Source organism: Crocodylus siamensis, chromosome 4 (genome assembly GCF_052110815.1).
Source record: "Crocodylus siamensis isolate JL-2025a chromosome 4, ASM5211081v1, whole genome shotgun sequence".
In the NCBI taxonomy this organism is placed as follows: Eukaryota; Metazoa; Chordata; order Crocodylia; family Crocodylidae; genus Crocodylus; species Crocodylus siamensis.
Genome location: NC_143398.1, coordinates 95747836 through 95761880, shown reverse-complemented (window position 1 = coordinate 95761880; position 14045 = coordinate 95747836).

Here is a 14045-nt window from a genome sequence, read left to right as displayed (position 1 = left end):
ACAATCTAAAGCTGTACTTGGAGAACGGGTGACACTATCGATTAGATTCTAGTGTCTGGTGAGTATTCATTTCTCTGGCTGCAATTTCAGTAACGCAACCAATAACACAAACACCTAGCTGAATGTTCTGGCAGGGATCCAGGTTGCTAAACTGGATTCTTAACATAGTATGCAAGCCCTTCCATGGATGATGGAGTTAACATTAACATTCGATTACTCAATAACTAAAAGATGGGAGCAAGTTCAGGTCATGTCTGTTCGCTTGTATGAAAGGATCACTTTATGCAGAGCTCCTTTGTGCCTGTTCAGTTTGAACACTCATTAAATGTAAGTATCCAGTACAGCAAACCCCACAGATCAGTTGTGTGTATGAAAGCAAAATCTCCCATTTCAGAAAGGAAACACCAAGTTCTGTTCAGCATTTTGGCATTGAGGCAGATCAACCTCTTTATAAGTGGCTCCAGCTGGCGCTCCCATGTGCTGCAACATTCCTTACCTTCAGTGAAGTGGTGTGCAGAAAAGTAAGAAATGCTGTCCTGTCTTTGAAAAAAAAATCAGAGTACCAGCTCCTAACCTGACCCTTAAAACAGAATTGTAGCTGAGGAATCTACACGAGGGTTGACTATGTCAGCACCAAAAGGCGATAGCTTTTGGAAATAATTTTTTGAACCAGGTAGCTGAGTAAGCAATTAAAAAAAGAGCAAACAATTCTACTGTGTGCTGTCACCATATCTGTTCTTCCTTATTGCTTCCAGCATTAGTTTGATCAAGGGTTCTCAGTTGCCACACAGAAAAATATCCAGAGTATTTTCACAGGGAGACTTTTTGAGATCTGATGTTTAAAAATAATAAAAAGGTGAAGAGGAAAAGAATATAACATAAATGAGAGCAGGATAGCAATGCAGAATAGTTTACTTCTAGCTAAATATCTTATGGGAATAGAAGGGTTTATAAGTATCTGGAAAAGAAGAAAAGCAGCTCTACTAATAATAAAAGACAGCGAGAGAGAGTGTGTGTATGTTAAGGTTCCAAGATGTTTGAGATATACTAATGTATTTTTATCTGTGTTTTAATGAACAAATAAAGCAGAGGTCTGGAGAACTAGGAAGTAATTAAGATTTATTATAGCTTTTGTCTGTCTTTGAACTTTACTGTCCTCTTCTGAGTCTCTTAAAAAACAGTGAGCACCCATACTAAGAACTCTTAGTTATATTTATGCATGCAGGCATCCTTAGTGAACTCTGTGTGATTGTTCACCTGTATAAAGTTACTCCATGTTTGCAGAATCAGAGACATAGTCAGCATTTAATTAAAAAGAACCCAGATAAGATACCTTGGCAGAAGTGAACAAATACAGTATGCAGCAGATTGGCTACAATGCATGCGAGCTAATGCCCTTAACTACCAGCTAATGGTTTTTGATAAGTCACTGAGGTCTTGAGGCCAAGTCCAGCAAATGAATCTATTCAGGCATATTCCTAAACCATACAACCACGTCAGTGGGGCTCCAAGCAGGTGTGTTGCTAGTTGTAGACTTAGATCATCTGAGAAGGGCAAAAGAACTGGATTAAAGCAGACACAGCTTTGTTCTCTGACAAAGAAAAGGAAATTGAAACTGGCTAATCATTACAATTTTTATTCGCAGTAAAACTATAAAATTACTATTAACTAAAGTACTGTTATGGCAGGCCTCACCAGGTATGGCTCCCAAGTTTTTTCTATATGTACAAGCAAATAGTCATTTTGGGAAGACATACTGTGTTGTTAATTGTATTGTGCAAGATTCACGTAGAGGCAGCAGTCTTGGGACAGATAGCTGTGCGAGGCATAGAACTGTTTTTGCTTTGCTCTCATCTCTGATTGAAGTAATTTCTGGAGGCAGACTTGCCCCTTGGGATCCAGGCACTGGGTTTTGACTGGGAGTCTGGGAGGAAGGAATTGATTGAACCTTAGTTGCATTCAAGAGTGGTGTATATATGTAGATCTGGCAAACCTTACTTGTACACATGGTAGTAATATGTATAGGTTGCATAACACTTTACTAAGTAGAAAGGAAGATGCATTTAAGTCTACCCAAATTCCATATCACCAATTTCTCCTTTACTGGAAACCAACCTATAAGGCTCAGCAACCGCTGCTACTCAGTAGAAGGTGCTACTCCTGCAGGAAGAAAGGACAACATCAAAACAGGTGGAGGAAATGGAAATAGTTAATGCAGAACATACCATAACAGACAAATGTGATCCTTTGTGTTTTATATGTATTGAGCAAAAAGATAGCAACAATTTTAATATGTTTTGGCAATTAACTATTAAGTGTCTCAAAATACTTCTTGAAAAATTAAAATAGGCAAGGCTGTAAACAGTGTCATATGAATTGAGAACTGTTTCAATAACCCTAAAAAGCCATGATAAATGATTACTGAATGTAACATAGGGTACCATGGTCTAAATGAGTGCCAGAGAGACAGGCGTTAAATCTACCTTCTTAATCTTTGCAAACGATTTAGGAAAGTGTAAACAGCATGTTAATGAAGTCACGTAAAATAAATCCTCCAAGTTGTAGCAGTGGCCAAAAGGCAGCACAATTCAAGTGCACTAAGTTGAAGTAATAAAAAAAAAAAATCACGTGTATAGTTTTCAGTAGGAAAGTACAGTTGCACTGAAATCCCACTGTTATGATGGAATGAGCCAATTTGGATAGAACTTTTGACAGGAGAATGTTTAAAATGAATTATTTTTATTGTGTTGTTATGCTTATTTCTTACTGTATTTTAACATGGAACAAAACGCTGGAATGTTTCCAAATCAAAACTGTCCAGAATTTCCATTGCCCAAACAGTCAAAATGTTGCCTTTTCATTCCGATTCGGGATGAAAATAGATTTTAGAATGTTTTCTTCCCCATTGACTCGAATTCATGGTTTCCAATGCAATGAAAGGTAAAGGATGAAGCTTAAGGGACGCTGTTAACAAAGTAAAGCTGAACCTCTGTCTTCAGTCACCATGCAGTTCTGCTCTTAGGCTAGCACCCTTAGAGGAAGGGAGTTCGATACAGGGCTTCCTTTTGAATGGCTTGCGCAGGAGTTCAGAATCAGGATCAGGATAGTCAAACTCAGTGCTTCAGAGGTTAAGTTGTCCCTTGTGCTTCTGACACAATGCACAAGAGTTACTGGCCAGTAAAGAGAGAGTGGGCAAGAATATGCAGCTCATCTATCTGGAGTGATAGTAATGAGCAGCTCTGGAATCTCAGGATCACACGGGCATGTACCTACACCAATACAACTTCAAGTTCTTGGTCTCCCCCTCACCTTGGTTCAGTTACGATCCAGCACATGCACTTGGAATTTGTAAAGATACTTTAAAGCTACAGTGAGCATCACCCATGCTCAGCAGCTACAAAACTAACTGTCCCTCTGAACTGCTCTTGAATAGGAGCTTTTCTTAGACAAATCAGTTTTTACTTCAGTGGAAAAAGACCAGGTGGTATAGTTCAGTGGATGCTCAGTTGGGAGCTGGAGATGTAAAAATGGATAAGAAACAGTAAACTGAATTTTACCTTTGCATAACTAACCAATTGCAGGGGGGAAATAATCTGGTATACACATATTCAATGAAATCTAGAAAGCAGAGATCTCTGAGTGTGGGTGGTCAACACGTTAGGAGCTGCCAGTATGATACGGCAGCAAGAGTCATCACTTGTCTTCCATCCAGAATCTTAGAAGGAATATGATATGCTGAAACCAGACATGGAAGAGCAGTGCGAGTCCCCAGCATATGCTGAAGAACGGTAATCAGAGTTCCCAGGAAATGGACCTTTGAGAGCTGTGTGCTAAGGAAGCTGTTTGCGGCCCACAATGTCAGTAACGTCATTGGTCTTACAAACTCTGCAGCGATACTACGTATTCTCAAGTGCTAGTAGATGCTTTTGTTTACATTAACTAACTCCACATATTCACATACACAACAATAATTCTCTTGTGTACAACTCCCATAACACCCTCTTGAGTCCCCTTGAAGTTGAATCCCCTTCATGGAGTCCTTTTGTAGCGTATAAATTTTAACAAGCACAAGCATGTTGTCATCTATTAAAAAAGCACTGTGTACTTAAACCCATACTTCTCTTCAACTATTTTATCTGCTATTACAAGTAATACTTGATAGCACCATAAAACAGAAAGATTATAGGAAAGTAGTACACATCACATCACATCCATGTGACATTTTACATGGTTTTCTGTTGAAGAGGTCAGACCCACTGTTGTCTCTCTTGCTTTTTAGGTAAACTATATATTGTGGCAGAAGCTATCCAGGGACAAGCTGGGTCTATATCATATTTGCTACATACATAGGCAGCTGCTGTAGCTGGCTGCTAAACTTTAGAAAACATTAGGTGAATCTACACAAGACACTTTATTATGCATTAAACTAATGTGCATTAAAGCGTCACCATCTACACATGCAGAGATTACTGCACAGTATATTAGTCTAATGTGCCATTTTCTAGAACCTGTAAAAGGTACTAGACCCGTCCCAATCTCCATGTCACTGGGAGAGCTGTTCCAGCTGCTGGGCAGCTGCCTTCCTGTCCTGTGGAGATCAGGGTGGGTCCTGATCACATGGCTGGCAGGCAGTGTCCTGCTGAGCCAGGACAGCTCTCCCTGCCCCATGGAGGTTGGGATAGGTCCCAATCTCCATGTGGCTGGAAGGCAGCATCCTGCCAAGCTGGGACAGCTCTCTCCTGCTTAGTAGAAATTAGGACCAGCCCCTGTTGTCCTCTGCTAGCCTGGAGCTAGCACCCAGGGGAGCTTGGAGCTCCCCCTGGCACCCAGGGGAGCAGAGTAGGGCAGGAGCAGCCCTAGACTGAACTCCTGTTGGTATCAAATTAGCTCCCGACAGACACGTGTTGAGATGCATATGGGAGCAGTTCAATGCACCTGCATTTTCTGCACAGAAAATTCAGGTACGTTAACTATATGTGTAGATGTGCCTACCAAACACCACTAGAGAGTTCATACACTATTTAAGCTACACAATTCCTATATATTACATGCTCCTTCAAATGTCAAAAGGAAATCTGAAAGGTTACAAATGCATTACTATCGCTCACTACACAGCCTCGAAAAAGAGGCTGTTCCTCAGTCGGACAGAGATATTAGTGCATTCTGGAGGGCAGGCATATGTTATTTTTTTATTAAAAATAGGTAGAACGCTACACCTTTGCACTGTGTTATCCAGAGATGAGAATAACATTGTGATCCCTGCCCTGAAAATGCACTATTTAAACATAGAACAAGAAGACGAACACAAGGAAAATGGTAATGGGATGGGTAGGGATTGAAATAATAATAATATGAGTTCTATTAATATCACTGAAGCTCCAGGTTTATATACTCTGAGTCATCATGCCTTGATTAAAGAGTTTCCCTAGAAAAACATTCATTTCTAGGATGGTGTCCAGGGAAGCTGATGTTTTGAGGAGCCTGGAGTGTACTGCAGTATTTCCAACCCCAAGTGTGAAAACTTCAGGAGTTAACACCCCTGGGAATCATAAGACTGTCTTAAAAATTACAAAATGTAAAAGATTAATAACAAGGATCTTCAATGTTGGGTTCTTTCTACTTGTGTTCTGGTTTCTGAGCCTTTTGGGTTCTTTTGGGTCATATTTTCAAGCTCTTCTCCAAATTAAGAAAAATAAGGCTAAAAAGTTACCTTGGCTTGTTTTATTTATATATATTTTTAAGTTATGACTTGCCTGATCACGTGAATCCAAGATCTGGGGTTTTAAGAAATGCACCAAATATTGTGACAGTGGGCAGTGCTGCCAGTGTCGCTTCAAAGCATATAAATGGTGTTTTCCTCCAGTTATTACTGCTGATGTGATGCTACATATGGGGATATCGGGGGCAGGGAGTAGAGACTGCAGATGAGTATAACCTCTTTGCATTCCTCCTCCAGCCCAGTACAATCTCTGATCACACTGTCATTAAACACAGTTTCAGCAAGCCTGAGCTTGTTTTGTCCTTAAAGCATCTATGGTATTTTGGGCACAAGTGAGATCCTCCCATGTTCCATATAAGGGCCTGTGGAGGTGGCTCCAACCATCAGACTGCAGTAGCTTCCATGGTATGGCTCTGCAGCTGCTACTTGGCCCAAGGTGCATGGATTCTTCTCTGCTCCAACACATCTGCTCAGACTTGGCATATGCCTCAGAACAAAGGATTCGTGGTCCTGATGGGATAAAAAAAAATAAAAAATCAAACCACTGTAACATTCCTCTATGCATTGACCAGCCAAAAGTGCAGAAATAGACATCAGAGAAAATTAAGCCTTTTAGATTTCACTGATGTGTCTCTCTCTGAAGCCTGGAGTAAAACTTGACCAACATCCAAAATGTACCTCATCTTCCCTTTTATTACAGTACCTGCAAAAATATTCCACTTGGCTAAGGAAAAAAATAAATTGTTTTTTAAAAAAGAGTGAAAAACAACAAAGAACTTTCTGCAAATTAAAAGCCAAAAAATTCCTGGGGTCTTTGATGTCTAGATGGCTGAATAAAATGCCATTCTCCAAGGGAAAGCGCTCAGAGTGCTGTAGTTATTTAAATTAGCATCAGAACATTGATCAAGTTCTCCACGAGCAGCTGTCACTCAGTTGCTGTCCTCCAGGCGAGTTGGCAAGTGCAGTGTCCTGCAGGGTGGTGGAACACATTCCTCATCTCAACTCTTCTTGGAAATGCTTTTTTCCATGATGCTTTTCCTCCACAAAACTTGAGTCAACAGTGATATAAACAATAGCACTTTTAACAGATCCATTGCAATGTGTATGTACTTGCAGCAGGTATCTTCAGGTTCCTGTTTTGATCCTCTCCTTCCTTCCTTCCTGTTTCTCTAGATCAGTGGTTCTCAGCCTTATTAGACTCAAGGAGCCCTGTAGAAAATGTTCTCTTAGCTTTCATTTGTATTTTGGGGTTTTTTTGTTTGTTTTGACTACTGGAAAATAATCGAGTAATTTATCTTTTGCAGAGAATTCAGAGACTACAGTAGGTCAGATTTTTTTTGATACTGGATTCCTGTTAGAAATCTCTGGGTTTATCTTGTGAATCATGTAGGGGTTTGCACATCTGATGGTGCTAATTCTAAGGAGGACCCCATGGGCACTCAAAAGGACCTAGTAGTACCCCAAGGTGCTGCCGCAGCACCCTGGTTGAGAATCACTGCTCTATGTTTCTTATACAATCCTCAGAATGGTAATATCTTAACCCCTTCCCTTTTTTCTGTTACATTTACTTCATATTATGACTCAGATTAGGGCCTGATTTGCAGACATTTATTTTTAGTAGGCATAGTACTGGCTGCTGGGCTTATCTGCCTTGAAGACAGTTGAATCATCTGTAGTAAGGAGGAGTGTGCCTGGATCAAGCATTTAGTCTATGGCTCGCTAAACATTGTGTGATGCTCTTGGCCCCATTCCAGGGGCTGTAACAAACCCGCTGTAGTAACAATCCTGTCAACGATAACAGCAACATGACTCTAAGCTCTGATGTGTTTCCTTGTTTATATGGCATCAACAGCAGCACGGGGGCTGGAGTGGTACAGGCACTAATGTGCACGGTTAACAACCCAGAGGTAAGTTTGAGGCCATTGCAGAAGCACTCACGGTGCAGCCCATCGGAGTCCAGTGAATCTGTGAATTCTGCTAAAGGCCTTGTTGCAGAGACACAGGAAAGGAAAGGAAAGCAGCAGCATAGCCCTCCTTATCCAGGACATGCTGCAACAATGCCCATACTTTGGCAAGTTGCCCTTTGCTTCCCAAACCAGTTAGCCACATAATGCCAGAAACCAGCAATTATCTTCCCAGCAGGATCCTTCTTTATGACTCATAATGCCAGCCGTGTTTGTGTCTGGAAACACCCACCTGCTTTTCTGCACCGAGGCACAGGTAAAGCTGCCAGAAATGTGAAGTATTTGCCCTGATTCTAGGGTGTGCTGCATCTCCTGTAGCCTGGCTCAAAGATGTGGCCAAGTGGCACAAAGAGGTGCTGTGGCCATCGGAATCAGCCAGCTGGGAGTTTCTCCAGCCTGGCAGGGTGGTGGGAGAGTCTTCAGGTCACAGCATGCCAGTGCTAAAGCTATACACCACACTCCTTGAAGCCCTGATGAAAGGGTATGGCTGTGGAGGCAGGGTACCTGATGTCTGTACACCAGCTGGTTTTTGGCTGCAGATCCTTCTGTGGCCAATCACAGCTGAGCGTATGAAAAGCAGACTTTGGGCTACTGCAGCTGAAAGTAGCAACCGAGCCTTTGAAAATGTCCAAAATTGAGTCAGCCACAAAGGGCCACACAGCCACCATTCCCCCCCACCCCTCCCCTGCTCTCTGCTCAGGGCAACAGCAGCTCAGAATTGGGATCTTGTTGGTAAAAGGGAGAAAAGCTGAGTTAAAAAGCAAACAGGCATTTGCTTTGCTGTGCTGCACCTCCCTGGCATATTTTGTGAAACAACGCTTCATTTTCTGGGCTTGCCTGCTGCTTATGTGTACTTGAAACCCTCCAAGAAATTTTGAGACATCATTTTGATAAAATCCCTCATTATGTTGCAGGAGACACTCCCTGCTAAGCCTCAGATAAACAGAGAATAGCACTCATTCAAGCCATTAACAATTGCAAAGAAATGCATCAGCATATTACAGCTCACGAAAGAAAACCCGTCCATTAAAAAGTGCCTAAAGAAAATACATGAAACATGAGATATGGAACAAAGCCCAGTGGACTCAGATGGTTCCAAGACCGGTTTGGAGCCCATTGAGTTTCACTTAATATCTATTCACAACATGCAAGGAGTGAAGACAAACAGGAGGGCCTTGAGGTAAAGTTACATTATGCTGTGTCCAGATGAGCGACCAAGCCCCAGCTTTGTTTTGATACCAATCTCAAACCATTCAACTTGCGTCTCTCACATCCCCATCCCACAATGGCAACAGCTAATTCTATAGTATCTCTCTTTTTTTTAACTTGGAGCACTTTAGTAGGGAGGTTAGCATCCCTCTGGACTCTTCTGCAGATAAGGAAGCTGCAGGGAGGGGAGCTGAAGTGACTTGCCCAAGGCCACCCAGAAGGTCAGTGACAGGAAGCAAGAATCAAATGCAGATTCCCCCCAGGTCAAGACCCTATCCACTCAGATGCTGAGAGACTCTGAGTATGTCTCACTGAGCATTTGCAACTCCCCTTGACTGCACTGACTAGCAGAAACAAGTAGTACAACAAATGATGGGCAACAGGGGCATGAGCCTGGGGTACCAAATTAGAGGGGGTACTCAGTATGGAAGGCAGAGTGGCACTTAGGGACGGCAGGGGGTCAGAGTTGCACTGTGGTGCACAGTGGTTGAGGGAAGCTTGAGGTTTGGTACCACCAAATCCAGCATTGCCACAGTTTGGTGGCAATGGGATTTGGTGGCACTGGGCCACAGCAGAAACTGTAGGGGGCTGTAAACCGATAGTTGCTGGCAGCACCATACTGACACTTCTCCCCCCACCCCCAGCTGTGCTACTGTGGTTTGTGCCCAGGGCGGAAATCTTACCAGTTTTGTCCCTGGAGTGAGCCCACACTGTACAGCCTGTGTACAAAACAATACAAAACTGTGTTGCGACAAATATCTATACAACTGTGCCATACCAAAAAAAAAACCCTATCCCCCATCTCTTGTGGGTTGAGTAGTTTCAGTAGCATTAGTGGCAGGTGCTTTCTGCATGCCGGCACTGGAGCCAGGCAGCTGGGTGCTGCACCCGTGCTACCACTGCTGCCCCCATGATTCTGCTTCCCATCTGCACAGGCACAGCTTCCAGCTGGAGGGGAGTTGCGCTGGGATCAGGTATCTGCACAATGTGTCTGTACTGCTGCTGCTGCTGCTTCCCACTCCCCTCCCCAGCTGCAGCATGAGTAACTAGAAGCTGCATGGCCCCAGTGTAGCTGCCTACCAGCTTGAAGTAGCAGCCACATCCAGGGGAACGAAAGGCAGGGAGAATCAGCAGCAGCATGGGTGCAGCTGTCATCCGTTTGGCACCAGCCAGGACACAGGAAAAGCCCTCTGCCATGGACTCAAGCCACCTGGCTAACACTGAACTGGAGCCAGAAGGGCAGGAGACATGGCAGTATCTCAGGTGCAGCTGGAAGCTGCCCAACCCTGGCACAGCTCTTTGCCCAGCCCCAACGTAGATGGTGTGTGGGTACAGGCCAAGCCCTCTAGCTCTGCAGGCCAGCTTCAGTGGCTCCGCAGGATGGATCTAGCCTGCAGGCTGTATGTTGCTGCCCCTTGCTATATTTGTACTGCAACTAGCATTACTGGTTCCCTGATCTCAGTTGGCACCTTTAATAACAACAACAAATTTGTATTTAACCAGCTGGCATAGTATTTCCTCTGTTTCTGTCTTTCTGAGCCTTTCTTTTCGTGTGTGCCCATATGTGTATCTTTTCAAGCACAAGTATTTCCTTCCATTTCCTTTCAAGTTGACCTGCCCTTGTTTCTGTTCACTCTTGTACCCTTGTATTATTCCTCTGTCTTCTATGGTACCTGGAAACCTTTCCAATTTAGCATCCCTTGTGGATGTCTTTAATGAGCTCCTTCTTCCCACTTATAGAGTATTAACAAAAATAGTGAATAACACTGGACCTCAGATGGAGCCTATGGTACCCAGCCTAAATCCTTCCTTCCCAGCACTACACTTTTGCTGCTTTGTCATGGCTTGCTTACAACCTTTCAGTAAGTTTCCAGTCCCCAAGATAACTTTGTTATCCAAACCTGTTTGAATGCATACTCCTGAAATCATTTAATAGTTTCATAGTTTCTAGGGTGGGAAGGGACCTGAGCAGATCATCTAGTCCAACCCCCTGCCATGGCAGGAAAGAGTACTGGGGTCAAACGACCCCAGCAAGATGTTCGTCTAACCTCCTCTTAAAGACCCACAGGGTAGGAGCCAGCACCGCTTTTCTTGGAAGTTGGTTCCAGATCCTAGCCACCCTGACAGTGAAGTAGCACCTCCTGATATCTAGCCTAAATCTACCCTCTGCCAGCTTGTGACCGTTATTCCTGGTCACTCCTGGCAGTGCTCGGGGGAACAGGGACTTCCCCAATGCCTGCTGGTCCCCTCTGACTAGTTTGTAACAGACCACTAGATCCCCCCTCAGCCTTCTCTTTTGGAGGCTGAACAGGTTCAGGTCCCATAGCCTCTCCTCGTAGGGCCTGCCCTGCTGCCCCCGGATCATGCGAGTGGCCCTCCTCTGGACCCTCTCCATGTTGTCCACATCCCTCTTGAAGTGCGGCACCCAGAACTGGACACAGTACTCCAACTGCGGCCTGACCAGTGCCGCATAGAGGGGAAGGATCACCTCCTTGGACCTGCTTTTGATGCGTCTATGGATGCATGACAAGGTGTGGTTGGCCTTCCTGACTGCATCCCCACACTGCCGGCCGATGTTCATCTTGTCATCAATGGTGACTCCAAGATCCTTTTCTGCCTCTGCACTGACGAGAAGGGAGCTCCCCAGCCTGTAGGTATGGTGCCGGTTGTTCCTCCCCAGGTGCATCACCTTGCACTTGTCGGTGTTGAATCCCATCCTATTCTCATCCGCCCACCCCTGTAACCTGTCTAGGTCCGATTGTAGCTTATTCCTCCCATCTAGCGTGCCCACATCCCCCGACATCTTAGTGTCATCGGCAAATTTGAACAGGGTGCTATTTACCCCCTAGTCCAAGTCACTGTTGATGTTGAATAGTGCAGGCCCGAGGACCGAGCCCTGGGGGACCCCACTGCCCACATCCATCCAGGCTGAAAATGACCCATCCACCACCACTCTCTGGGTGCGGCCCTCCAGTCAGTTGGCGACCCATTTGACTGTGTGGGTGTTGACACCACAGCCCCCCAGTTTCTTAATGAGAACGGGGTGAGAGACAGTATCGAAGCCTTCCGAAAGTCCAGAAACACTCTGTCCACTGCTACCCCTGCATCTAAGGATTTGGTGACCTGGTCACAGAAGGCCATCAGGTTGGTCTGACAGGACCTGCCGCTAATGAACCCATGTTGGTTGCCCCTAAGCATGATCTCCCCTGCTGGCCCCTCGTTGATATGCACCAGAATAATTTTCTCAAAAAGCTTACCCAGGATCGAAGTAAGACTAACTGGCCTATAGTTTCCTGGGTCCTCCTTCCTCCCCTTTTTGAAGATGGGAACCACGCTGGCCCTCTTCCAGTCCTCTGGCACCACACCAGAGCACCACGACTGCTCGTAAAGCTGTGCCAGGGGTCCCACAATGACCTCAGCTAATTCCCTCAGTACTCTGGGGTGGAGCTCGTCTGGACCAGCTGATTTAAATACATCCAGTCCCTCTAGAAGTTCCCTGACTAGATCCTCACTAACCCTTGGCCTAGGTGCGCCTCCCCTGGAGTTTAAGGAGGGCCCGGGGGGGTGGTGACTGTTCCGGTCCCTGCTTAGGAAAACGGAGGCAAAGAAATCATTAAATATGTTGGCTTTGTTGTTTGGTGCGACAACCACATTTCCTAGCGTGTCTTGCAGGGGCCCCACATTACCCGGTACCTTCTTGTACCCCTATGTATTTAAAAAAGGACTTCTTGTTGCCCTTAATCCAGGAAGCCAGTCCCAGTTCCATCTCCGCCTTGGCCTTCCTGACCGCCCCCCTACATCCCCGAGCAACCGCAGTATAGTCCTCCCTGGTGATGGCCCCTCCCTTCCATTGGGTGTACACTGCCCTTTTAGCTAGGAGGCTTTCCCGGATGCTTTTGGTGAGCCACGGGGACTTTTGTGCCCTCCTGCTCCCTGTGATTCATGTTGGGATTACCTCCCTTTGGGCTTGGAGGATCGTCTCCTTAAGGAGCGACCATTCTCCTTGGACACCTGGCTCCCCTCCCCTCCGGGATCTCAGTGCTTCCCCGACTATTCTCCTTAGCTCCTTGAAGTCCACCCTCCTGAAATCTAGGGCTGCTGCCTTACTGCAGTCCTTTGCCACCTTGTGCTGGATGGTGAATTCCAGCAGGTGATGATTGCTGTCGCCCAGGTGGTCGAGCACCAGCAGCCCCCTCACCAGGTCGTCTCCCGTGGCCAGCACCAGGTCCAACAAGACGTCTCCCCTGGTGGGGTTGTGCACCTCCTGGGTTAGATGGAGGTCCTGCATTCTGGCTAGGAACCTACCTGAGCGGTCAGACCAGGCTGACTGCTCTTCCCAGCAGATGTCTGGAAAGTTTAGGTCCCCCATGATGACCACATCCTTTGACCTGAATACCTCCATGAGCTGACTTAAGAATTCCTGGTTTAGCTCTTCCCCTTGGTTGGGTGGTCTGTAGTAGACCCCCACCGTTAAGTCCCTTTCCCCTCGACTGCCTTGTATTCTAACCCAGAGCACTTCAGAGTGCCCTTCCTCTGAGATTCTTTGCTAATTGACGAGGATGTGTATTCTTCCTTAATGTAGAGCGCCACGCCCCCACCTTTCCTCCCTGTCCTATCCCTCCTGTGCAACCCTATAGCCCTTGATATTCACCGCCCAGTCGTGCGTTGGGTCCCACCACGTTTCAGTGAGCCCCTCTATGTCTGGGTTGGTGTCAGCTAGCAGAAGGGTAAGTTCCTCCTGCTTGTTTCCCATAGTATGAGCGTTTGTGTAGAGGCATTTGAGGCCTCCTGTGGATGTGTACACTGGCCCCCTAATCACAGCATTACCCTGGCCCCTGTCGCTTACTTGTGTATATGTTCCACTCGTTGGTCTAGGCTGGGCTGTACTTGTGGGTGTTGCTTGGTCTGGCAGTCCGATGATTCCTCCACCCTCGTCTTCCCCTTCCCCCAACGAGCCTAGTTTAAAGCCTGCCGGAGGTGGTCCAGCAACCTAGAATTTTCTATATCAGAGGAAACTCAGACAAGATCCACAAAAAAGTACTTAGGAGTTGGAAGAACTGTCAAATGCAGGATGTGGAAAAGGGTGAAATAGGTGGAGTAGGCTTGAGAAGAGCCTTCAGTGCTGCAGGCTGTTCTGTCACTTGTTCTGCAGG